Source organism: Rhinatrema bivittatum, chromosome 2 (genome assembly GCF_901001135.1).
Source record: "Rhinatrema bivittatum chromosome 2, aRhiBiv1.1, whole genome shotgun sequence".
NCBI lineage: Eukaryota > Metazoa > Chordata > Amphibia > Gymnophiona > Rhinatrematidae > Rhinatrema > Rhinatrema bivittatum.
This window is the reverse complement of record NC_042616.1, coordinates 351,883,162-351,908,688: the sequence shown is the minus strand read 5'-3', so window position 1 is coordinate 351,908,688 and position 25,527 is coordinate 351,883,162. Positions and strand designations below refer to the sequence as shown.

The following is a 25,527-nucleotide window of genomic DNA, read 5'->3' as shown; positions in this document are numbered from 1 at the left end:
GCATGCTTCTAGTTATGCGTTTTGGTCTCTTTATTCTTTGTTAGGTGAGGGTCAGCACATGTGACTCAGGTGAGGTTTTCTGCTGGTGTGTGGTTTCTGTGTAGGGCTCTATAGCAGCCTGACTTGATCCGTTTTCCTAATAGGAGATGTATTGTTGTCTTAAGGCCTGGTGTAATATTTCAGTGTTGCCTTTTCTTAGGTAAGGTGGTTACTGTTAAGTGCTGGAAATTGGTGCTGTTTTGGTGTGGGATGTTTACTATTTATGCAATTTCTGTTCAGACAGAATATGTATCTTTTCCTTGTGTCATTTTAAACAATAAAAATAATTACCGGACCTTTACTTTTTATTTCCGCCGTGAATTGTAATGAGCAGTGTGTCACACATGTGAGCGTGGCCTGTCCGGTGTGTCACGATGGGAAAAAGGTTGAGAACCACTGCATTTGAGAATGATACTCAGATAGTGAGGCTTTAACTTAGGCCATTTGAGCAGCGAGGTCGTCAAATCTCGAATTAAGAGCAGCAACCACCATAGACGTTAGGGTAGTGAGCACTGAGTCTGGTATAGCAGGCACGGGAGCCGGGTCCGGAACGGTGGCCATCTTATCCTCCAGCTCTCACAGTTTCTCTTTCCTTTTTAGCAAGGTGTGTGGTCATTGCAGGTTAAAAGTCCCCGTCAAGAGAAAAAATTGGGCCACACTATAAATAAAGTTGTCAGGTAGGTGCTGCAATGAAAAAATGCTGGATTATCTTAAGGCATTCAAGGTTATTCGGGGGGAGGCACCCGGAACACAGGGTTGAGCTGCTACCCCGACTCACCACATCACGTGACTCCTCTATAATTCTGTTTTTACATTGAATACTTTCCTATTCCTTAATTAGTTTTGCTGCTTACCAATCTTTCGCACCAGGGGCAGCTCAAGGCAATCTGCCGCCTGAGGCGAGGGATGAAATGGTGCCCACGCCCGTCCTTTACAGCCAGTAAATACACTTAACACAGATTGGGATCAACAGGCCGCAGCTTTTATTAACAACATCCTGGTGCCTGAGCCGGTTCAACATAACAACCAATTAACCCTCCCCCACCAGTCACATGCCAGCAAGATGGGCAATCCGAGGCTATCCCAGCCTGTATGCAGTTACATCATGAACATTTCCCCCACGACTCCCGCCGCCACCAAGCAAGGGGCTGACCACTTCGACCCCCGCCACCACCCAAGCAAGGAGCCATACCATGAAGAACTGCACCCAGTTGTTAGTTAGGAACCACTAACCTAACACCTGTCAAGTCAGACACTCATACCCACTGCATAATCCCCCAATCGGCTCGGGTTACACCACAGGCGCAGGTAAATTACCTGCGACCCCCAAAGGTGCGGCCAGGATCCACATTCAGTATCAATTCCAAGGCCTCCTGCAGCGCATTCAAAAACATATCCAAACCCACGAAAGATAAATGAGTCCCCCTTAAAGAACCCTGGCTCCAGGCCCCAAACCCAGTCATGGCGGATATGAAAACCCCCCACACCCGCCAACCAGGAGCTGATCTGCTGGTTCACCTTGGTCCGACAACGGCACCAGACCTTATTCGCAAGGCAGGACGTGGAATAATGTCTGACCAGCAAAGAACAGCGTTCGGGAACAAACAGGAGACAGTTGCCAGGTCCTTGCGCACCATGCCAATGAACCTACGATCCGACATTTTACCCCAGTCGTTCCCTCCCAGATGAATGATTAAGATATTCGGCGGGGTGAGACGGCTGAGCTCCTCTTGTAAACAAGGCAGCAACTCCGTCCAGCGCATTCCCCGTTGCCCCAACCAGCGACTGTTCACCCCCCGTCCTTCCAAGTCTGGCCCGTTTGGACGCCCACAAGCGTGGGAATGTGCCCAGGCAATGTAAGAATGCCCTACAATCCACACCACCGTCCCCCGTTGTGCTGCATCTGCAAAGAGAAAGGGATAAATATCTTGGACGACTTAATTATTACCAGGCCGCACATATCCAGTGAAAGCATCCGACTTCCACCTACTGATCCTCTGAATCCCCCCCCCCCTCCCCCGACAAGCCTGCATTCGCTGCGGACGTTGCTGCCCCAATCCGGAAGGAATGAGTCCCAAACCGCGAGGTATCCAACCCCAGAGCAGTCAAACACGTCCGCAGAACTGCCTCAAACTGAAACTTCGTCAGAGGCCGCAGGTCACAGTACACCAACAAATGAATTCCTCCCTCTGGTCGAATTCTCTCAAAAGCCAGTGCGTTCGCCATAGGATAAGTCTGCAATCCCGGAACCGGATGAAACACCACCATCGACCCCTTACCTGCTTGATCAGTTTTGGACCTATGAATAACCAAGGTCACCAAATCCTCCCGTATGCTCACATTCTTAAGCAAGAGGCTGGAAGCCTCGGACCCCTGGAAAGTTCGTGCTACCAACTCACTGATGCGAAAAGCGCAAAAAAGGCGGACACAAATGCGAGCCGAAACAGACAACACTCATATTTGCTATTACAAATCACAAGCAGTGTCTCCCACAGCCTACCCAAAATCTCATGAGTAATCGGGAGCCGTTTATCAGGAACCACTACTGACCCTCGGGCCCATCCCATCATCAACCGACAAACCAGGAATCTCCCGACAGGGAAGCCCCAGCCGTGAGCCCTCATAAAGAAGGAGAATCCGGATAACTGCCTGCCCACTGATGCCCTGGAAACCCCATTCTCCTTGGCTTGTTCAATAAACTGTACCATGTGCTTGTCCGATATGGGACCCCCCCTGCCAACCCAAACCTGCCAGGAAGGTCACCACCTTGTTTGCAGATGCCACATAACTGCTCCAGGTGGACGGAGCTAGGAATGACCAGAGCAGCTTCCATGCTTCTGGAAACCGAGACTCCAAAGGAAATGCGGCACTGATGCTCCCTGATGATCCGCTTCCGGTACGAGCTCCTGAAACAAGGACCACTTGCAACGAGAAAGAGAATCAGCAATGACATTAGAAACACCCGGAACATGTCTAGCCCATACAGTGATATTTAATTCCATACAGCGCAGCACGAACTCCCACAGACCGCTTGTTAGTGACATCCACCACCCCCTAGTTGTCACACCCCCTGGTTGTCACACCAAAACAATACTCTCCTGTCTTGAAACTGTGATCCCCATAGGAACACCGCTACCACAATGGGGAACAATTCGAGGAACGTAATGTTCTTGGTAACCCCTGTCCTTTTCCAATCCTCCGGCCAAGATGATGCACACCAAGCACCCTGAAAATAGGCGCCGAAACCGACAGACCCAGCTGCATCTGTAAATAGTTCTAAATCGTGATTAGACACTGAATCATCTTGCCACAGTAACGAACCATTGAAACCCAACAGGAAACGATCCCAAATCCGCAGAGCTTCCTTCAACCGCTCCGTAACGCGAATACAGTGGCCACTCTTCCGCAAGCCTATCGTACTTCTCAAAAATACCCTAGCCATAGGCATCACGCGGCACGCGAAATTCAAGCTGCCCACAAGGGATTGCATCTGACATAGTGTCATCTTCCTGGCCCGCAATGCCCTGGCCACCAAATCCCTCATTGCTTCCACTTTATCCATCAGCAAGCGAGAGATCATCCCGACCGAGTCCAATTCGATGTCCAAGAATGTAATGTGCGTACAGGGACCTTCCGTCTTTTCCTCAGCTAACGGGATGCCGAATTCGGCCACAGTGCTCCGGAAACAATTCATTAGATGCGAACACGTCGACAAAGATGAGTCCCCCACAAAAAGAAAATCGTCCAAGTATTGCACGATGTTATCCACTCCGGCCCGCTCTGCCACCACCCAATGCACAAAGGAACTAAATGTTTCAAAATAGGAACAGCACCCCATAGGCAGGCATTTGTCAAAGTAGAAAGATTCCTGGAACCGGAAGCCCAGCAGCGGAAAAGACTCTGGATGAATTGGCAGCAATCAGCAGGTAAATTCAAATGCCTGCCGAACCCCCAGGACCCTCCCCGACTCCTCCCATACCTGTCTGCCCCTGCTGGAAGGGAACCAATAGGCTCCCAGAAAACTCAGAGGTTTGAAAATAACCTCCGACGCTCCCCCTCTGCCTCGTCACGTGGCACGAGCCCGGGTTCAGGCCATTGCACCTCCCCCCATCAGCTCTTAACCCCCGGCATGCCAGCTAATAGCCTGGCACCATATTACAGTGGCCAGGCAGGTACGGGACCTGCCTGACCTTACAAAGTCTCACTGACATTGCTCATCCTCTCCCTTTCTGACAGTAGTTTGCTCCATTTCTCAGGGCCTTCCCCACTCCAGCACATTCTCATTGATTGTGTGCTACAGTCAGCTGCTTATATGGTTCCCTAGACTTTGCTCTGCTTACTGACTCCTGGGGAAGAGAAGACTAGAAGCGATCCATTCTGCCTTTCTCCAGGACTTAAGAAAAAGAAAATTAAGCCAACATACTAAGCATCACTGCTGCAGCCAAGACTGAGGAGAGCCTAGACCATGACAAAATAGCTCCAAATCAAATTCTGCTCTCCCACAATGTAGAGCTAGGCCTGGTGCCAGAGTATTAGGCAGCCTAGGCAAAGCTTACAGCCTTGGAACCCCCAGCCCCACCGTACATACACACCCATATAATTAAAAATTATGCATTTGTAATAAAATTTAACATGAAAAAAAAGACAAAGTACAATCTTCTGAAGTAAAAATATCACATGTATGCTATATTTGCATGCATTACTGTGGTGCCAACCAGAAAACCCTGCAAAAAATTAAAAAAGACACTTGGAACTCATATGGTATTAGGCCTATTTTAATGCATATTGAGTTTTGGCTTAGTCCTCAGAAAGCCATGAGTAAAATAAATTACAATTATAATATAGTAAACCACAGCACTAACTGCCAACACTCAAATAGTAGCAACCCTACTTATGAAAAGTCAACACTGCAAGCCCTAAAATATCAATACATTTCCTATTAAGAAAACAGAAGAAGCAAAGCTGCTAAAAATCCCTACACAGCAACACCATAACAGAATACTTCACCTCTGTCTGAGACAGGCAGAAGAACACAGGCACACCCTCACCAAATTCAGAATAAAAATAGATCAAAGTATAAACAGAAATGTGCAGATAAAAACTAAACTGGAAACAGCAACAAGCTAGACACCATATACAAAAAAACAGAAACATTACTATTCCTCATAAAACATCAAAAAATAAAATGTAATAGTAAAACCATACTTTATTTAAAAGCAACCGATGAACAGAATCCTACCTAATAAACGAAGGATGACCGACGTGCCGCAAATGCGCAGTAGAGACCAGCTCTACCGCGCATGTGCGGGCGAGCACGTCGGTCTGAGCCAGAAAAAAAGAAAAAAAATGGCGGCGTCGAGTGGCAGCGGCATCCAGTGGCAGCGGCGGCGTCGGGAGGCGGCGGCGGCGTTGAGCGGCAGCGGCGGCGTCCGGTGGCAGCGGCGGCGTCGGGTGGCAGCGGCGGTGGCGGCGGGTGGCAGCGGCGGCGTCGGGTGGCAGCGGCGGCGGCGGCAGCGAGGGAGGAGAGAGAGAGGGAGGGACTGACAGAGAGAGGGAGGGACTGAGTGAGAGGGGAGGAGAGAGAGGGAGTGGGACTGAGTGAGAGGGAGGGAGTGGGGGACTGAGTGAGAGGGAGGGGGGGACTGAGGGAGAGAGGGAGGGGGGGAGAGAGAGGGAGGGAGGGGGGGACTGAGGGAGAGAGGGAGGGGGGAGAGAGAGGAGGGAGGGAGTGGGACTGAGAGAGAGAGGGAGTGGGACTGAGAGAGAGAGGGAGGGAGGGAGTGGGACTGAGAGAGAGGGAGTGGGACTGAGGGAGAGGGGGAGGGAGTGGGACTGAGGGAGAGTGAGTGGGACTGAGTGTGAGTGAGAGGGAGGGAGAGAGGGGGAGGGAGTGAGACTGAGTGGGAGGGAGGGACTGAGTGAGAGGAGAGGGAGGAGTGGGTGAGAGGGAGGGAGGTAGGGGGTGGTGAAGAGTGAGGGGAGAGAGAATGAGGGGGAGGTGAGAGACAGAGGGATGTAGCCCGTTTTAACGGGCTTAACGGCTTGTATCCAATAAATAAACACTCAAAATTTTTAAAAAAGTAATGTTTTCAAATGGCTTTGTTTGGTAGACACATCAAATAATACCCAATAATTAAAAAGGATAAAAAAATATCCCATGCTCTCCATACCTGGGAATGTTTGATTTCCAGTCATCCTAAGAATGTCATGGATTAGGAGAGATGTACAAGCTTTCACCTTCCTCACACAGATAAACAAGCTCCCTCCCTCTCTCACACACAAGCAGGTTTCTTCACTCCCACTCTCTAACATACGAGCAGGCTCCTCCTCTTCTCTCACACTCACACACACATGCACGCGCCGATGCAATACAGTGTGCTCAGCCAGCACAGTGTATCACCCGCACTCTGATGCGGGTTAAATAGGTGCTAATCCACCCCCTAATAGAGGGATTAGCACCTATTTAACCTGTGTCAGACGCGGAGTGAATGTAATAGCACTCATCACATGCAAATGCATGTGAATGAGCCTATTACTCATTCACTCCGCATGCAAAAAGATAAATGTGCGTCTCATAGATACACATTTATCACTCAGTTAACGCCTGCCTAGCACGACCCCCTAATTTACATATTGCATGGCACCCCCCTTGCGGGCGCCATGCATGAGTTAAGAAAGCGGGCGCTGAAAAGTCAGTGCCTGCTTTCTGCGAAAATTATTGCATCGGCCCCACAAGCAGGCTCCTTCTCTCTCTCTCTCATACAGTACGCACAAGCAGGCTCTTCTCTCTCACACACACAGATGTACACAAGCACGCTCCTTATCTTTCTCTTCCTCTCGCACACAGGTTCGTTCTTGCTTTCAAACACACAAGCAAGCTCCTTCTCTCACACACACACACATACAAAGGCAAGCAGATTACTTCTCACACACACATACAAGCAGGCTTCTGCTCATTCTCACACATACATTCACACACACCTACACACAAAAGCAGTTTCCTTCTCACACACACCTATACACAAAAGCAGTTTCCTTCTCACACACAGCCTCATTTTTTATTCAGCCGCTGCCGGCCTGGGCTCTTATGGCGGCCAGCAGCCCACAGCTTTTCTATTTTTTGGCCGCTGCTGGACTGGGCTCCAACAGTGGCCCGCAGCTTCTCATTTTCTTTTTTGGCCCCCGCCGGCCTGGGCTCCGATGGCGGCATGCAGCTTCTCATTTTCTGACGATTTTAGTGCCCTTTTGGAAGCAGTCGCCAGGTGTTTAGGGGGCCCTTTTTGCTGCTCCAAAATTTTGCAACCTGAGGCGGCTGCCTCACCCTGCCTCATTATAGAACCACCCCTGCTTCACACCTAAACAGGGGTGGTGTATTAGTGTTCATTTGTGTGTTAGTGTGATGTGTATTAGTGTTCATTTGTGCTCAAATTTAATACTGGAGAGAACTCCAAAATCCTGCACATTTAGGTATTTGTTACTTATATGGTATGCTTCTCTTTTTCTTCTTTGCTTCTAGTGTGAACAAGAGTTGCCATAAAATCATGTTCACTATCAGATAAGGCACCTAGGAAACCAATAAACTACTGTGCCCAATAGTCCCAAGCACTCATCCACTTTTTTAAATGAGGTTTAATTTTGCTGGTTTAGTAAAGGTCCCGTTTCATGCTACCTAGGAGGACTCAGGTAGCAGGGTGATTCCCCTCTCTCCCCGATTATTCTCAATCTCAGACAAAATTCATACTCTGCCTATAACACAGAACCGTAAAGAGACAAAAAGGGTAGGAAGCACAACATTATAGTTAAAAAAACAGGTGCAGAGAAAGAAACTGTTTAATGACAGAGTCGACATAAGAGAAGCAAATTCTACCAAAGGGAATAAAAATACGATTATATTAAAGAGACCTAAAGAAACTTTAGAATAAAAAAAAAATTCGGAAACGGCGGACAGGAAATGTATCAATGAGTGCAGTAGCAAGTATGATTTTAAGGGGAAATCCCTTTGCTGTGATAATACAGCCGGGTCTGACACTCTCGTAAAGGGAACTCAGCACTTGCAAAGGCTGCCCTGAGCCGAAGCTCGCGGAAAAATCGCGTATTAGCACCACGAGCCCCCAATCACGCGACACAAGTAATACTTCTACCCTCAGATAAACAGTTAACGGATACATTGAGCGCGTACGCGCCTGTTTTTACTACACTCAGCCTCAGCTTATCACTAGAGGGTGGGAGGAGACCTTTAACAACATAGCCCATGTGTTCCCCTATCTACTTCTGGACCACGCCTTTTCTTCCGCTGAACCGCGCTCTTTTAGGCAAAGATAGTGTAAGGCGGAAAATATAAATAGCATCATCATCATTACCGCCTCCACCTAACGCAACCCAACCCTATAGCCGCGAGCAGGTGACTGACAGACAGAGAAGGGCCCCTTCCCTCTATAAATAGAAGACAGCGCGTGGGGTACGTTCCCATTGCGTACAGGCACGCTGACGCGCGGAAGAACGTGCCGCCTGACGTGACCAGTATGTTCTCCGCTACACCCCCTTCCCGTTTGGGTCTGGCAATCCCATGACTGGGCTTCCGGCGAAGGACGGAATTTTGAAGGCGAGGGACCTAACAACGGAATGGAACGACGTGGGGTGGGGGGCGCGTGACTGGTTGTCTCACGGTGATTCCTATGAAGGAAAATAAAATTCATTAGGGTGGGGCCTTAGATCTCCAATATCTCCCTGGTGTCCTGCAGGCAGGATCAGGAGGAGGTCACGCAGATGCGAAGTGACTCATGTTCTGAGGGGAAGCTTTTTGACCCATTTTATTTTTAAATTGCTTCTTAGTGGTTGTTTTATTTGTAATTTGCTGTTTGTTTTTGGAATCAGCTCTGCAGGCACCGATGTGCACTTCCAGGAGCGGGAGCCAGGAGTATGACCTGTGTCTCCCCCCAAGAATACAGGGATTTTTTGGCAACTCAGATGAAATATTGTATAGAAATTCAACAATGGGATGCTCCTGATGAGTTGCCCAAGTTTATCCCTGATGGGTTGGCCCTATTCTGGTTTTGCCCAATAGACTTGTTCTAGTTGCTATAGGAAAGGCAAGGCTGTAAGTCCATAGATCAGGGGTTCCCAAACTGGGTCGGAACCCCAAATGGGATCCCAAGTACTTCAAATGGCAGTATGCTTCAGGCTCCAGAAGCAGCAGCATTTAGTAGTGAAAGGTAGCATGTGCCATGTGAGCCCGCACACATCCACAGGCCTTGAGAGCTTGCACTGGTTCAGAGACCCCGTGCCGACTTTCATTACTAATGGTGCTGCTGATTGCCAGTCACTCTCTGTTTTGGAAGCAGCCCTGAGAGGAAGGGAGGGCTAGTTGTGCACAAGCTGGTGAAGATTGCTACAGCTTCTCTCACCTCATCCACCACTGAACCTACTCAACAGAGCAGTGTTACCACTGTTCAGCTTGCCCTCTCGTTTAACCAGTTGTCATCCACCTTTGGCCCAGGACCCAAAGAAAAATGCCACTGAGCCTGGCTCAGGGGATGTTTGGAGAAAGAGCTGTTAGAAGGAAAGGATTAGATGTGAAAAAGGCTGAAGAGGGTGAGAGGGGATGGGCTGGGGATGTGAAAGGAGATGGGGTGTAAGAGGGGATCAGCTGGTGTGTGTGTGTGGGGGGGGGGGGGGGGGGGGTTGGAGGTTGAGAAAGGAGATCCTCTGGAGAGAATGGTGACTGAGAGGGAGGAGCAATTAGAGAGGGTGGACGTTGAGAGAAGATCAGATGGCATGATTATTGGAGAGTGACCACACTTCGGCTAGTTTATTTTGGTCACCATCTGGGGGTCACATTGTCCAAAAGTTTAGGAAACCCTGCCATAGATGCCATGGGTCAAAACCAGAACTAGATCAGACTGCTGATGACAAGAGCTCATTCTGTATTTTCCTAGTGTGTAGACAGATGGACTCAGGACCAGTGGGTTTATGCTCCCTTGCCAGCAGAAGGAGACGGAGCAAGCTGACATCACAGTATACATAACTCAGCAGTGATCCCAATCTGCCGGTATTCTCCGTCTCCAGCAGATGGTGGACGTGCATCTCCCTGTGGGGATTGCTTTGAGCTTTTTGAAAGGAAAAATCTGAAATTCTGAATTCAGGAAAAGAAAGCCCCACTCTTCTGCAGTGATATCAAAAGGCCCCTCCCCCCCCTTGAGAATTCCTGAGGCGATTTCCATGGTCTCTCAGAGGTGTGCCTTGGTCCGGTAGCTAGGTTTCCTGGCGTGGACTTAGCTGTTAGTTCAGCTGAAAGGCAGCAGGTGCAGGAGGCTGAGCGCGGCAGTGATGGCAAATGCCCTCTCCTCCCACAGCCGGAGACCATCTCTGTACTCAGCCAATAAGCTCAGGTAAGGTTTTAAAAAAAAGAAAAAGAAAATTTTACTTGAATCAGAGACAGAGGGGTTTCAGGACTTCCTCCAGTCTCTGTTCTTGGTGCGCCGTGACAACATTTGTTTCTGCTCCAATTGGGATTGGGGAGCTAGGCAACCTGGCGGCTTGAGCAGCCCCTGGTGGATTAGGCCCTGCGCGTAGGCTTTTTTCTTGCAAGTTGCATGGTAGGCTGCCCTTTAAATGCTTGCTCTTGTTTGGGAGCGAGTTGGAGAAACTGGCCATAAGTGGGACGAGACGCCGGTGCCTCTGTTGCCAGAGGATAAGAAACAGTTACAGTGCCCCTTTGGTAGGAGGGGTCGATTCCCGACGTTTTCGTACTTACAGAGGGACGACCTTTCAGCTGTCTTGGCCTTTCAGTAGGTCTTAGTCCTTTCATCCCCGGCAGCCCAAGAGAGGAGCGGGCTTGGGTGATGGACCTTCCCAATGTTCCCAGTGAAGGTTTGCTGACCCACCATCCGGAACAAAAATAGGGGGATGTCTCTCTCTCTTTTATCAGAGGTGGGTCGAGATCACATCAGACTAGTGGGTCCTGGAGGTGATATGCAGTATGCACTGGAATTTCGCAGTATTCCTTGGGACGAGTTCATGGTGTCCCCTTGCCACTCCCTGCAGAAGAAGCAGGCAGTGGAGTTCACACTTCAAAAGCTCCTCAGACTGAGGGCTGTGGTTCCGGTGCCCACGTCTCAAGAAAGTATTCTATTTATTTTGTTGTGCCCAAGAAGGAGGGCTCTTTTTGTCCCATATTGGATCTCAAGAGGGTCAACCGTCACTTGAAGGTGACTCATTTTCGAATGGAAACCTTATGCTCTGTAATAATGGTGGTGCAGTTGGTGGAATTTTTTACCTCCTTGGATCTGTTAGAGGCTTACCTTCTGATTGGAAGACCAACACTTTCTACGTTTTGCGGGGTTGGGGCACCATTATCAGTTTCGGGTGCTGCCTTTTGGTCTCGCCACCGCTCCCTGAACACTTTCCAAGATTATGGTGGTGGTAGCATTGACCTTGCGAAAAGAAGGAATCCTGGTGCACCCATATTTTGGACGACAGGCTGATTCGAGCCAAGTCTCAGGAAGAGAGCTGCCTGGTGACACATAAGGTGATCTCCTTATTGCAGGAGCTCAATTGGATAGTGAACCTGACCAAGAGCCATCTTCAGCCATCCCGGTTGTTGGAGTATCTGGGGGTCTGGTTCGACACAGGACAGAGTTTTCTTACCAGATGTTTGGATCCAGTGATTGATGTCTCAAGTGCATCAGTTGATGAACACCATATGCCTGATGATGTGGTCCTACCTGCAGGTACTGGGTTTGATGGCAGCTACCCTGGAAGTGGTGCCCTGGGCAAGGGCTCATATGCATCCTCTTCAGTGCTCTCTGCTATCTAGTTGGAACCCTCAGTCTCAGGATTATGCAGTTTGGCTCCCCTTGCTGATGGAAATCTTCTCCCGCCTCCAGTGGTGGTTGCAGGAGGATCATCTGAGATAGGGAATTCCCTTGTCCTCTCAGGCCTGGTTGGTACTCAAGACAGATGTGAGTCTCCATAGTTGGGGGGGGGGGGGGTCTCACTGTCTGGAGTTAATGGCCAAGGGGCGCTGGAATGCTGGAGTCCCACTAAAACATAATCACCTGGAGGCATGGGCAGTACAGCTGGCATGCTTGCAGTTCAGCCACAGGCTGCGGAATCAAGCGGTTCGTGTGATGTCGGACACGCAACAACGGTGGCCTGTATCAATCGCTAGTGAGGAACTAGGAACCAGCAAGTTTTGCAGGAAATAGACCAGCTAATAGAATGGGTGGAAGGTCATCTGCAGATTATCTCGGCCTCTCACATTGCAGGAAAAGACAACATAAGAGTGGACTTTCTCAGTAGGGAGAGTCAGGACACAGGAGAGTGGGTGTTTTCTGCCGAGGCATTTCAGCTGATTGTGGATCGCTAGGGCCTTCCGTTCCTAGACCTGCTGGCGACTTCTTGAAGTGCAAAGGTTCCTCGCTTCTATAGTCGCAGGAGAGATCCGTGGTCCCTGGAAATAGACGCACTTGTACAGGTCTGGCTGGAAGACAGATTGATTTATGCCTTTCCTCCATGGCCCTTGCTGGGCAGGATAATTCGCAAGATTGAAGGCCACAGGGGACTAGTACTCTTGGTGGCACTGGACTGACCGAGGCATCCGTGGTATGTGGATTTGTGATGACTCCTGGTGGAGGCTCCCTTTTGTCTTCCGCCGCACATGGATCTACTTCAGCAGGGACCAGGTCTTCATGAGGATCTGACTTGATTCTGTCTTACGGTTTGGCCTTGAGCGGGCTCACCTGTTAAAGCATGGTTATTCCTCTGCGATGATTGCCACTTTACTCCACGCTCGCAATTTCTCCACTTCCTTGGCTTATGTACGGATTGGGAGAGTTTTTGAGGCCTGGTGTGAGGAGTGAGGTTTTCTTCCTCATTCAGTTAAGATCCCTCTTATTCTGGATTTTTTGCAGGATGGATTGAAAAAAGGCCTTGCCCTTAATTCCTTGAAGGTGTAGGTTGCAGCTCTTACCTGTTTCAGAGGCCTGGTGAATGGTGTTTCCTTGTTTTCTCATCCTGATGTGGCCTGTTTTTTGAAGGGAGTGGAGCACTTTAGACCTTCTTTGAGGTTACCGGTTCCATTGTGGAGTCTTAATTTGGTGCTGGACCTTTTGGCGGGCCCTGCGTTCTGACCACAGCATAGCCTTTCCTTACGGTTGTTGACTTTGAAGACTGAATTCCTGGTGGCTATATGTTCTGCGCATCAGATTTCTGAGCTGCAGGCCTTGACTTGCCGGGAGCCGTTCCTTCGGGTGATTTTGGGGGCATTACAGCTGCGTACTGTTCCATCCTTCTTGCTCAAGGTAGTCTCGGACTTTCATTTGAATCACTCTATCTCCTTACCATCTCTGGATAAGGTAGGGATGTGAAGGAGTATCACCTTTTGCACTCCTTGGATGTTAAACGTCTTGTCGTGCAGTATCTGGAGGTCTCTGAATCTTTTCAAAAGACAGATCGCCTGTTTGTCCTCCATGGCGGGAATAAGCTGGCTTCACGGGCTGCCATAGCTTTTTGGATTAAGGAGGTGGTTACAGCCGTGTATGTGTATGCTGGAAAGCCGTTGTCTACTCAGGTTAGGGCTCATTCCACTAGGGCTCAGGCAGTGTCATGGGCGGAGGTTAGTCTGTTGTCTCCTATCAATATCTGCCGAGCTGCAACGTGGTCCTCCTATCACACTTTTTCCAGGTTTTATCATCTGGATGTGCAGGCCCAGGAGGATGCAGCCTTTGCATGTGCAGTGTTGACTGGAAGGTGGGCAGCCTCCTACCCTGTTGGGGAGTATCTTTGGTACATCCTACTGGTCCTGAGTTCATCTGTCTACATGCTAGGAAATGAAGAAATTACCTGATAATTTTGTTTTACTTAGTGTAGACAGATGGACTCAACTTCCTGCCCTCAGCTGCCACATGAGTGTATCAATAGTTCTCCTGTGGGGTTCTGGGTCCCAAGGGATTACTGGTAAGTGTTCATCTAGTCCCTAGCTTGTGGTACCTTGATTCTTATGTGAGTTCAGTGTTCATGGTGGGTTGAGTACATTTCTGGTTATCTGTTTTTAATCAAGGTTTTTGCTAGTCTGTCCACAGTTGATTTTAGAGAGAATACTGGCAGGCTGGGGTCATTGCAGGGTTATATATTTATATATACTGTGACATCAGCTTGCTCTGTTTCCATCTGCTGGCAGGGGAGCATAAGCCCACTGGTCCTGAATCCATCAGTTTACACTAAGGAAAACAAAATTATCAGGTAAGTAATTTATCCATTTGTTAACCTATTCATAATCTCACCATTTTTGTTGTAAATTTCAATGCAATTCCTATTCTTGATATAGAGATGGATGTAATTGCCATTTGAAAGCTGAAGTGCAAGGTAAAGGGGATTTTAACACAATCGAGACAGAGGCATGATCAGATAAAATGATATTATCAATATCATCAGTTAAAACATGAGAGAAAGTAGATATAAAGACAAACAAGTAATCAATTCTGGAATAACTTTTCTGAGAATGGGAAAAAAAATGAGAAGTAATATTTTACAGGATGAAGCAATCTCCCTACATCCACAAGCTGAAGCTCGTTCAGAAGAAATGAGATGTCCTCATTCTTTTTGCATTGTGAAAAACCATGTGTTGGTTTAGTATTATATGTTGCATCAGCTACAAAATTAGTCTCCCCCCAGTATGTATTGATGAGAAGAGAATTGCCTCAATTCTGTGACTATTTTGTAAAGAAACTATGGCTGTGTATATTAGGGGCATAGATATTGCAGAAGACTTTTTGGAATAAACAGTCCCACTAACTAAAAGAAAACGGCTCTCAATATCAATTTTTTTTCTCAAAAATAAATGGAAGATTTTTATGTAACAAAACAGCTACTCTACGCTGTTTGCTAGAAAATTATGAGAAAAAGCACCGACCAACCCTGGCTCACTTACGTTTTAAGTGTTTTGAATCCTGTGGGTGAGTATCCTATAAGAAGACAATTTGCGTCCACTATTATAGAGGGAAAGCAATTTGTCTTTTGCCGGGAGAGTGGATGTCATTAACATTATGAGAGAGAATTTTTAAATCAGCCATAGTCCAATACAGGATATGCAATAGAAAACCCAATATTTAAACAATTTCTAAGCGCCTCCCAGCCTAGACTCCCAGCATCAGAATATAAAGAAAAGAGCTTTGCAGTCTCCACTCTGATTCTAAGACCATTCATACATGCAAACATACATATACATACAACAGAAATGCTCAGCTTTAACTCCCGTTCTTCCAAACTGGGTTTTCATATTAAGCACCACGCAAAGATAAATGCATTGCTGTAACATAGAAAAATAAACATATAGAACATGCTCCAAGAAGCAGTGACACCAAAATGTTCCACAATCCTCAGGTCTTCTCTGTTTTAACAACACCCTCCCCCAGGATCCATATAAGATATTAAGCCAATCACAGAGGGATAAGAAGAGAAAAAACTATCCCATCTTATTAGGATCTTCCAAACACCGATTAAGTATTTAGTGCTGTAACAAATCCTTGATAGAGCAATGAGTATCGACTATCTGACCATCCATTTGTCAAATATGGAAAAGTGGACAAGAATCAGTCACAGGATATCCACACCATCGCATATGATATCAGTTACTGCAACAAAAAAAAGCATAATAAACCTGGAAATAAAACACACAGCCGCTGGCTCCGTCAACACAGTCTATTGCGCCAAAAAATCAAAAGATAGGATGTCACCATTATACGAAATGAAATGCAGAGCATCACTGTGCTATTACTGCTCAAGATTATCTTGTATCTTGGCTGGTCCCATGCTTCGTCTCCAAAAAACATCAGAATAACAACATGAACCTTCAAAAATAAACTGGGCACATTAAAATTGCAGATGGTCTAATTAGTGTATAAAAGGAGAAACGAACAAACAGTTGCTTCAAAAAGGTAGGCATCGCCCTTCATATGGCAATATTAGCAATGGTGTGATTTTAAAAATTCCTCAACTTGTTCCTTAGATTGCAGAAATAGACTGTGGCCATCTTGAGTTACACAGACGTGCAGGGTACAGCAGCGAAAATTTAACCCTTTTTTGAAATAATGAAATACACAAAGGCGCCATCGCTTTTCTTTGTGCAGAGACCCTGGCATAGTAGTCATGGAATCATAATTTTTCATCTTTATAAGTTAGCAACTTAGCTTTTTATAGGCTATCATCAGTCTTTCTTTATGTGGCATAATTGAGAAGTCGAGTAATTACTGGCCTGAGTCTGATTTTATTATCCAGTATAGGCCTCAATCAGTGTGCTCTTTCAACAACTACTGCCTCAGTATCCACTGACCGGCCTAGGTTTTCCAGCAGCCAGACTTGGAGAAAATGTAATAGTGCATCGTCCTTTATTCTCTCTGAAACACCAATGATTCAAATATTTTTCTGCTCTCCCCAATTTTCTTGGTCATCGATTTTCTCGAGAAGCTCCTCATTCTGCTTTTTAAGTGCTGCTATCTGCATTGAAAGACCATTAGTCACCATTTCCTGAGAAGTGGCATGTTCTCCGAGCTCCTCAAGCTGAGTATCATTTTCTCCTCTAAGCAATTTCTAAGTTCTTCCATTACAGACTGCAACTTATTTAAGGAGTCCACTATGGTGGCAGAAATTTTATTCGATGTTTCTCTCACTTTGTCGACTTTTAATATTTCCATTGCAGCTATCGATTTTGTTGCTGTTTTAGGTGATGCAGGCCGAATTTTTTGTCTCAACAATCTCTATGTTTTGGTTGTCATCCCCGCTCCACAAATCAATTCGATGTCCTCCAATTTATATCTGAAAGAAGAGGCCCCGCACCCTTTGCAGTAGAAGAGGACTGGAAAGATCATCTGCATACTGCTCCCAGCATCCCCCGGGAGAGGAGTCCAGAAGTCACTGCAAGCGATTCAGGGATTGAATTCCACAGCCCCAGCTTCCAGAGGCCCTGCACCCTTTGCAGTGGAAGAGGACCGTAAGGCTCATCTGCATACTGCTTCCAAATCTCAAACCCTTCAATTATTTGAGTGAAGATCAATTTAATGGTGGTTAAAAAGAATTGGTAAGTATAGCTGTGGGAAATCTTTGGACTTATAAAAGTTTGGAGAAAGGTGATATAGTGGGAAAGATTCTTTAGAGTTTGTGTGTGTCTGAGGCAATAAGCAAGCTAGAGATAGTTAATTCTAGTGTCTGTCTTTCCCACCCACTCAACCCTTGATTTTTAGGCAAGAGATACTTTCTCATTAAAAATCAATCAGGCTCTTATCTAAATCATACTATTGTACCAGCCCTTATTGAAAGTTTAATCATCCCCTTGTAGGACACTTGCTGATTAATTGGTAAATTCACCTGTAAATTTAAGGTACTCTAATTCCAACTCCCTTAGTATCCTAAACTTAACTAGGAACTCAATAAAATTAAGATGAAGGCAGCAGTCCAGCAGCAAGAGGGGGGCTTTCCAGTCTTTTGCATTGAGTGTCACATGTATGATTTTTTTACCCGCCAGTATGTGTGCACTTGGTGCAAAGAGCTCCTGGCTCTCAGGGAACAAGTCCGATCTCTGGAGGCTAGAGTAGCAGATTTGGATGAGCTGAGGCAGACAGAGGTACATTGATGAGACCTTCAGAGACATAGTAGACAAGTCCCAAATCCAGTCTGGCATCCCCAGTGCTGCCTTGGATCAGAAAGGTCTCCCAATAGGAGAACATCACCCTGGTGTAGCAGGAAGTGATCCTGTAGCAAGGACCTGCTCTCCAGGTGATGTATTGTCCTCTCGCACTGAGGACAAGTCTCCCAGGGCTACTGCCCAGGAGGGAAGGGTTAGGCCGGTCATCATAGTTGGTAATTCAATTATTAGAAATGTAGATAGCAGGGTGGCTGGTGGACGTGAGCACCGCCTGGTAACTTACCTGCCTGGTGCAAAGGTGGCAGACCTCATGTGTCATCTAGATAGGATTATAGACAGTGCTGGGGAGGATCCGGCTGTCGTGGTACATGTGGGCAACAACGACATAGGAAAATGTGGGAGAGAGGTTCTGGAAGCCAAATTTAGGATTTTAGGTAGAAAGCTGAAATCCAGAACCTCTAGGGTGGCATTCTTTGAAATGCTTCCTGTTCCACGTGCAGGTCCCCAGAGGTGGAGACGATGGTGCAGGGAAGAGGGATTCAGTTTTGTAAGGAACCGGGGGAAACTTTTCTGAAAGGATGGGCTCCACCTTAACCAGAGTGGAACCAAGCTGCTGGCACTAACGTTTAAAAAGGAGATAGAGCAGCTTTTAAACTAGAACTAGCCGACAGTCACTCAGCAGTGCATGGTTCGGAGAAATGTATCCTTGAAGGAATACTAATGAAACACTAGAGTTAGGGCATCCCAACAGAGAGGTTCCAATAAAAGCAAGCGTAGTCCATGTGCCTATATGAAAAAATCACCTGAGCTAAAGATTTCCAAATTATCCCTAAGAAATGAAAAGCAGGTTGTTAATACAAACAAAAAACACACTTTGGAATGTCTGTATGCCAATGCCAGAAGTCTATGAAGTAAGATGGGAGAGTTAGTGTATAGCAGTAAATGATGAGATTGACATAATTGGCATCACAGAGACTTGTTGGAAGGAGGATAACCAATGGGACAGTGCTATATCAGGATACAAATTATATCGCAATGATAGAGAGAATCAACTTGGTGGGGGTGTGGCACTTTTATGTCCGGGCGGGTATAGAGTCCAACAGGATAAAGATCATACAAGAAACTAAATTCTCAGTAGAATCTATGTGGGTAGAAATCTCATGTGTGTTGGGTAAGAGTATAGTAATAGGAGTATACTACCGTCCACCTGGACAAAATGGTCAGACAGATGATGAAATGCTAAGAGAAATAAGGGAAGCCAACCAATTTGGCAGTGCAATAATAATGGGAGATTTCAATTATCCCAATATTGACTGGGTAAATGTAACATCAGGACTTGCTAGAGACATAAAGTTCCTGGATGTAATAAATGACTGCTTCATGGAGCAATTGGTTCAGGAATCAACAAGAGAGGGAGCTATTTTAGATTTACATAGAAATGACGGTAGAAGAAGACCAGACGCTCCATCCAGTCTGCCCAACAAGCTTTCACACTTATTTTCTTTATATTTATCTGTACTCTTGTCCCTTGTAAGTAACTTTTTGGTTCTATTTCCCTTCCACCCCTATTAAAAAGGAAGTTAGCAGTGCTGGAGCTGCATCTAAGTGAAGTATCTAGCTAATTGGTTAGGGGTAGAAACCGCCGTCATAGCAAGCTACTCCCTCACATGTTTATCCAGCCTGTGCAATTCAGTCCTTGTTGGTTGTCCGAATATAAATCATCTTTTCATCATTCCCCCTGCCGTTGAAGCAGAGAACTATGTTGGATATGCATTGAAAGTGAAGTATCAGGCTTATTTGGTTTGGGATAGTAACCGTCATAACTAGCAAGCTACTCCCTGCTTTTTTGTGGATGCAAATCGTTTTTTGTTTTTTTTTTTTCACATTTCTTCTTGCCATTGAAGCATAGAGCAATGTTGGAGTCACATTAACCGTGTGTATGTTTTTTGAATAAGGATATTAATCTCCAGGTAGTAGCAGTCATTCCCGCAAGTCGCCCCCATGCATCTTCACTTCATTCACATCCTCAACGGATCCACAGTGTTTATCCCACGCCTCTTTGAAATCCTTCACAATTTTGGTCTTCACCACTTCCTCCAGAAGGGCGTTCCAGGCATCTACCACCCTCTCCGTGAAGAAATACTTCCTGACATTGGTTCTTCCTCCCTGGAGTTTTAAATCGTGACCCCTGGTTCTTCTGATTTTTTTGCAACGGAAAAGGTTTGTCGTTGTCTTTGGATTTAATTCTTAGTGTAATGCAGGATTTGGTGAGAGAGTAATGGTGGTGGGGCCACTTGGCAATAGTGATTATAACATGATCAAATTTAAACTAATAACTGGAAGGGGGGACAAATAAATCTACAGCTCTAACACTAAATTTTCAAAAGGGAAACTTTGATAAAATGAGGAAAATAGTTAGAAAAAAACTGAAAGGTGCAGCTGCAAAGGTTAAAAGCGTTGAAAAGGCATGGACATTGTTTAAAAATACAATCCTAGACTCGCAGTCCAGGTGTATTCCACGCATTAAGAAAGGTGGAAGGAAGGCAAAACGATTACCGGCATGGTTAAAAAGTGAGGTGAAAGAGACTATTTTAGCCAAAAACTCATCCTTCAGAAATTGGAAGAAGGATCCATCTGAAGAAAATAGGATAAAGCATAAGCATTGTCAAGTTAAGTGTAAAACACTGATAAGACAGGCGAAGAGAGAATTTGAAATGAAGTTGGCCGTAGATGCAAAAACTCGTAATAAAAACTTTAAAAAATATATCCGAAGCAAGAAACCTGTGAGGGAGTCGGTTGGACCGTTAGATGATAGAGGGGTTAAAGGGGCTCTTAGGGAAGATAAGGCCATTGCAGAAAGACTAAATTAATTCTTTGCTTCCGTGTTTACTAATGAGGATGTTGGGGAGATACTAGTTCCGGAGATGGTTTTCAAGGGTGATGAGTCAGACATACTGAACGAAATCACTGTGAACCTGGAAGATGTAGTAGACCAGATTGATAAATTAAAGAGTAGCAAATCACCTGGACCGGATGGAATGCATCCTAGGGTACTGAACGAACTAAAAAATGACATTTCTGATCTATTAGTTAAAATTTATAACCTGTCTTTAAAATCATCCATTGTACCTAAAGTCTGGAGAGTGGCCAATGTAACCCCAATATTTAAAAAGGTCTCCAGGGGCAATCTGGGAAACTATAGACCAGTGAGCCTGACTTCAGTGCCAGGAAAAATAGTGGAAACTTTTCTAAAGATGAAAATCGTAGAGCATTTACATGGTTTAATGGAACACAGTTAACATGGATTTACCCAAGGGAAGTCTTGCCTAACAAATCTTCATTTTTTTGAAGGGGTTAATAAACATGTGGATAAAGGTGAACCAGTAGATGCAGTGTATTTGGATTTTCACAAGGCGTTTGACAAAGTCCCTCATGAGAGGCGTCTAAGAAAACTAAAAAGTCATGAGATAGGAGGTGATGTCCTTTCGTGGATTACAAACTGGTTAAAAGACAGGAAACAGAGAGTAGGATTAAATGGTCAATTTTCTCAGTGGAAAAGGGTAAACAGTAGAGTGCCTCAGGGATCTGTACTTGGACCGGTGCTTTTCAATATATTGATAAATGATCTGGAAAGAAATACGATGGGCGAGATTATCAAATTAGTGGATGATACAAAATTATTCAGAGTAGTTAAATCACAAGCGGATTGTGATACATTCCAGGAGGATCTTGCAAGACTGGAAGATTGGGCATCCAAATGGCAGATGAAATTTAATGTGGACAAATGCAAGGTGTTGCATATAGGGAAAAATAGCCCTTGCTGTAGTTACACGATGTTAGGTTCCATATTAGGAGCTACCACCCAGGAAAAAGATCTAGGCATCTTAGTGGATAATACTTTGAAATCGTCGGCTCAGTGTGCTGCAGCAGTCAAAAAAGCAAACAATGTTAGGAATTATTAGGAAGGGAATGGTTAAAATGGATAATGTCATAATGCCTCTGTATTGCTCCATGGTGAGACCGCACCTTGAATAATGTGTACAATTCTGTCGCTGCATCTCAAAAAAGATACTACTATGGAGAGGGTACAGAGAAGGGCAACCAAAATGATAAAGGGAATGGAACAGCTATGAGGAAAGACTGAAGAGGTTAGGGCTGTTCAGCTTGGAGAAGAGACGACTGAGGGGGGATATGATAGAAGTCTTTAAGATCATGAGAGGTCTTGAACAAGTAGATGTGAATTGGTTATTTACACTTTCGAATAATAGATGGACCAGGGAGCATTCCATGAAGTTAGCAAGTAGCACATTTAAGACTAATCGGAGAAAATTCTTTTTCACTCAAGCACAATTAAGCTCTGGAATTTGTTGCCAGGAGATGTGGTTAGTGCAGTTAGTGTAGTTGGGTTCAAAAAAGGTTTGGATAAGTTCATGGAGGAGAAGTCAATTAACTGCCATTATCAAGTTTACTTAGGTAATAGCCACTGCTATTAATTGCATCGGTAGCATGGGATCTTCTTGGTGTTTGGGTACTTGCCAGGTTCTTGTGGCCTGGTTTGGCCTCTGTTGGAAACAGGATGCTGGGCTTGATGGATCCTTGGTCTGACCCAGCATGGCAATTTCTTATGTTCTTAAGTGATCAGCTAGAAAAACATGCCGATGTGTACGGATCCTGGTAGAGCCCACTAACTGCACATCCACTCAGGCTGCCAACTTGTGACATCTCCTGTTCCTTTGTGCATCTATATATGCTGTTTAGCATATGCAGCACCTAGCACCCCCTTACCCCTCATATCCTCCATCCCCTCAAACTCCCAGCCCACTAATCCCATCCTTATTCCCACTCATCTTCCTATTTCATGCAAAATATTTATCCTGTGGAGGCAGGAAGCTCCGTGATTAAAATATTGCTGCAGGCTCCTTCAGACCCAGCATAGCACAGCACTGTTCCTGTGAACCCCCCAGATCAGGAACAGCTGGTCGTCCTTGGCTACCATCAGGGATGCCAGTCTGGTCACATCCCTGATGATAAAATTTGGCTATATTGCTGGGGGGGCATTTTGGAATATGCCTATCCTGGCAGAACTGGACGTGCATGTGTGAAGTTGTGCACATACAGAAAAGTGTGCATGTACTTTCAGGGGCATGGATACTAGAGCGGAGTTGGGAATCATTGCAGCTTTTACTTAACGCTGCTGCCAGAGTAATCTCTGGCAAGCACCATTTTGAGCACATTACACTAGTTATGATTGATTTACACTAGCTGCCAATATCCCGAGTGATGTATAAAATTGGGATAGGAAGTCACGTGACGTGGTGGGCTCGGTAAGATGTAGAGGTTGGAGCTCCGGGTGCCACCTCCCTCTGCTTACTAATTTTCTTGGTTTTACCCCGAGATATTTTTGAGTGCCTGGTTGATTCAGCAGTGGGATATTGTTGAGAATTTAATGGACTCCTGTGCTGAGGATATTGGCCCAATGATGTCAGTACGTGTGGTAAACAAAACCAAAGACAGGCCATACCCACGCTAGTTAAGATGGCCGATGCGCCTGAAACAGCGGTACCGGAGTACTTAGATGCGGCTCTGGTGGTGAAGTTAAACAACACGATGGTGAAGGCCTCGGAAAATACATTTTCACACATTTCTGCACAAATAGATGACTTGCAGACTTCACTTACTGATTTTGGCCCACGCCTCGACCATGAGGAAGGACAAATTTCACAAGTGGAAGATGATATACTGAAGTTGGAGTGATGAGTGCATGCACTTGAGAAATCAATGGCGGAGAAAGTCAACAAAATCGACAATCACGAAAATCATGGTTGTAGAACTAACCTCTGTTTTATTGGAATCGCTGAAGATGACTCCGACCTTGATATCTCCAAGCTTCTTCAAGAATGGCTATTGCCTGAACTGGGCTACAGGAGCTTCAAAGCAAATTGATTTTTGAGCAAGTAGCCTGTTTTTAAAAGGGCTAGGCGTGTAAATAATGGGGGTTACATGCATGGCTGGGCTTTGCATGCGCTGCGTGCATTTTCGGAAGGGCCCAGCCACATGGATAACCCCCATTACACGCCGAAGTGCCGAGCCTCTGCAAAGGGGTGGGCCGGGGGACAGGGTCTGGGAGGGGTGGGCCGACATGTGTAACTTCTCATCAGAGCAAGTAAGTTACAGAACAAAAAAAAAATAGGGTAGGTAGGTAGGGGTTATGGTTCGGGGTGGAGAGGGGAAAGGGGATGAAGTTTAGGTAAGGGGTTAGGGAACTGCAAAAAAGGCCAATTGTGTCTCCGCACGTAATATAAACATTCCCCCTCCCCCCCCCCATGCAAATCGTGGGCCACCTGCACATGCGTGTGGACATCTGATTTTATAACAAGCATGTGCATGTTATAAATCAGCATTTCCAAATGCGCGTGGGTCTCAAAATCAACCTCTGTGTGTACAAGGGCATGAATCCTACAAGCATTTTCAAGAAAAAGTCCTTGATGTACAGGAATCAAAAAGTCCTTATTTTTCAGAACTTTTCTTATCTCGTTATGTTGAAACTTTGAGAATTTTCATCTATATGGTCCAGTCTAGTGCAGAAGAATATTCGTTTTGCATTGCAATATCCCATGCTCCTACGAATATGGCATCAAGAAAAGAGTCAAGTGGCTGAGGAAGCGAAGAATTTTATGGCACTCTGCATAATGACCTAGCGTAATATGCTTTCTAATGGACGTGCACTGTGAGGCAGTGGGGTACTTTTTTTCATTTGGTGCACAAACAGAATGGTTCCATTTTGATCTTGCTAGGTGCATCGAGTGGAGATGGTATCCTGTGAGACTGGATTTGGATGATTGTTTTTCTTTGAATACTATGCAGAACTCTGTTTCAGTTTGACTGACTTATGTGTATTGAACATTGGAAACAACTATGTCTTTTATTTATTGATTGCTGACAGGGGACTTTAGTTGCTACTCTTTATTGCACAATTCATATATATACTCTTCTTTTTTCCTGCATTGGAGCTATTTTTGAAGTGCATGGTTTATTTTTCTTTTTTTTCCTTGAATCTAGCTTCTCCTCTTTACTTATTTATTTATTTATTTGGTGACTTTTCTATACAGTCGTTTAGAGCATTTCCTTCACAACGGTTCACAGGAAGCATAATATAGAACAGTGTTATGCTCTCCTTCTCCAAAGGGGAGGAGCTAGCGATCTGTTAAGTTCACCTCCTCCAGAGGGGAGGAGTTAGTAATCTGCTGTCACTCACTTCGCCAGGAGGGTGGAGTTGGCAAGCTGTTCTGCTGTGCTCCTGAAAGGGGAAGGAGTAGCGATATGATATGACCTGCTCCTCCAGAGGGGAGGAGTTAGCTATCTGTAATTCTGTTAGCGAATTGCTGTTAGATACTCCTGTAAGGAAAGGAAGTAGCAAGCTGTATCAATCTGCTAAGGAGTAGCAATCTGTTATGGATCAACTCTCCAAGGAAGAGGAGTTGTCAATAGGTATATAGTACTTCGCTATTGAGATAGCAATCTATCATGCCCCCCGCTACGGAGTAGCAATCTGTATATATATATATATATATATATATATATATATATAAAAGCTGCTGGCAAGTCTCAGAGAAAGAGGAGTAGCTGTCTGTATAATACTTCCGTGAGCGGAGTCAGTGGTCTGTAGTGGTTGGCTCCCACAAGGTGACAATAGTGAAAGGAATGACCACTTGGAGGAAATGGTGAATCCCTGGGCAGATGACAGCGCCCCCAGGAGGAGATCCTGAGAGGAACCACCAGCTAGGCTAGAATATGAGATAAACACAATAGTTCTTTAGTAGACTGGAAGCTGGACCACCAGAGGTGGCAGT

The 25,527-nt window shown here is 45.8% G+C and overlaps 1 long non-coding RNA gene across 1 annotated transcript in view; it reads right to left on the bottom strand.

Annotated features, from left to right (window-relative positions):
• The window catches only part of LOC115086135, a 42,109-nt gene extending 33,644 nt beyond the window's left edge, over nt 1–8,465 (bottom strand). Inside the window, exon 1 of the long non-coding RNA XR_003855098.1 lies at nt 8,400–8,465. This is a non-coding gene — a long non-coding RNA (uncharacterized LOC115086135). The remainder of the gene's footprint in view (nt 1–8,399) is intronic.
• Nucleotides 8,466–25,527: the final 17,062 nt, after the last annotated feature.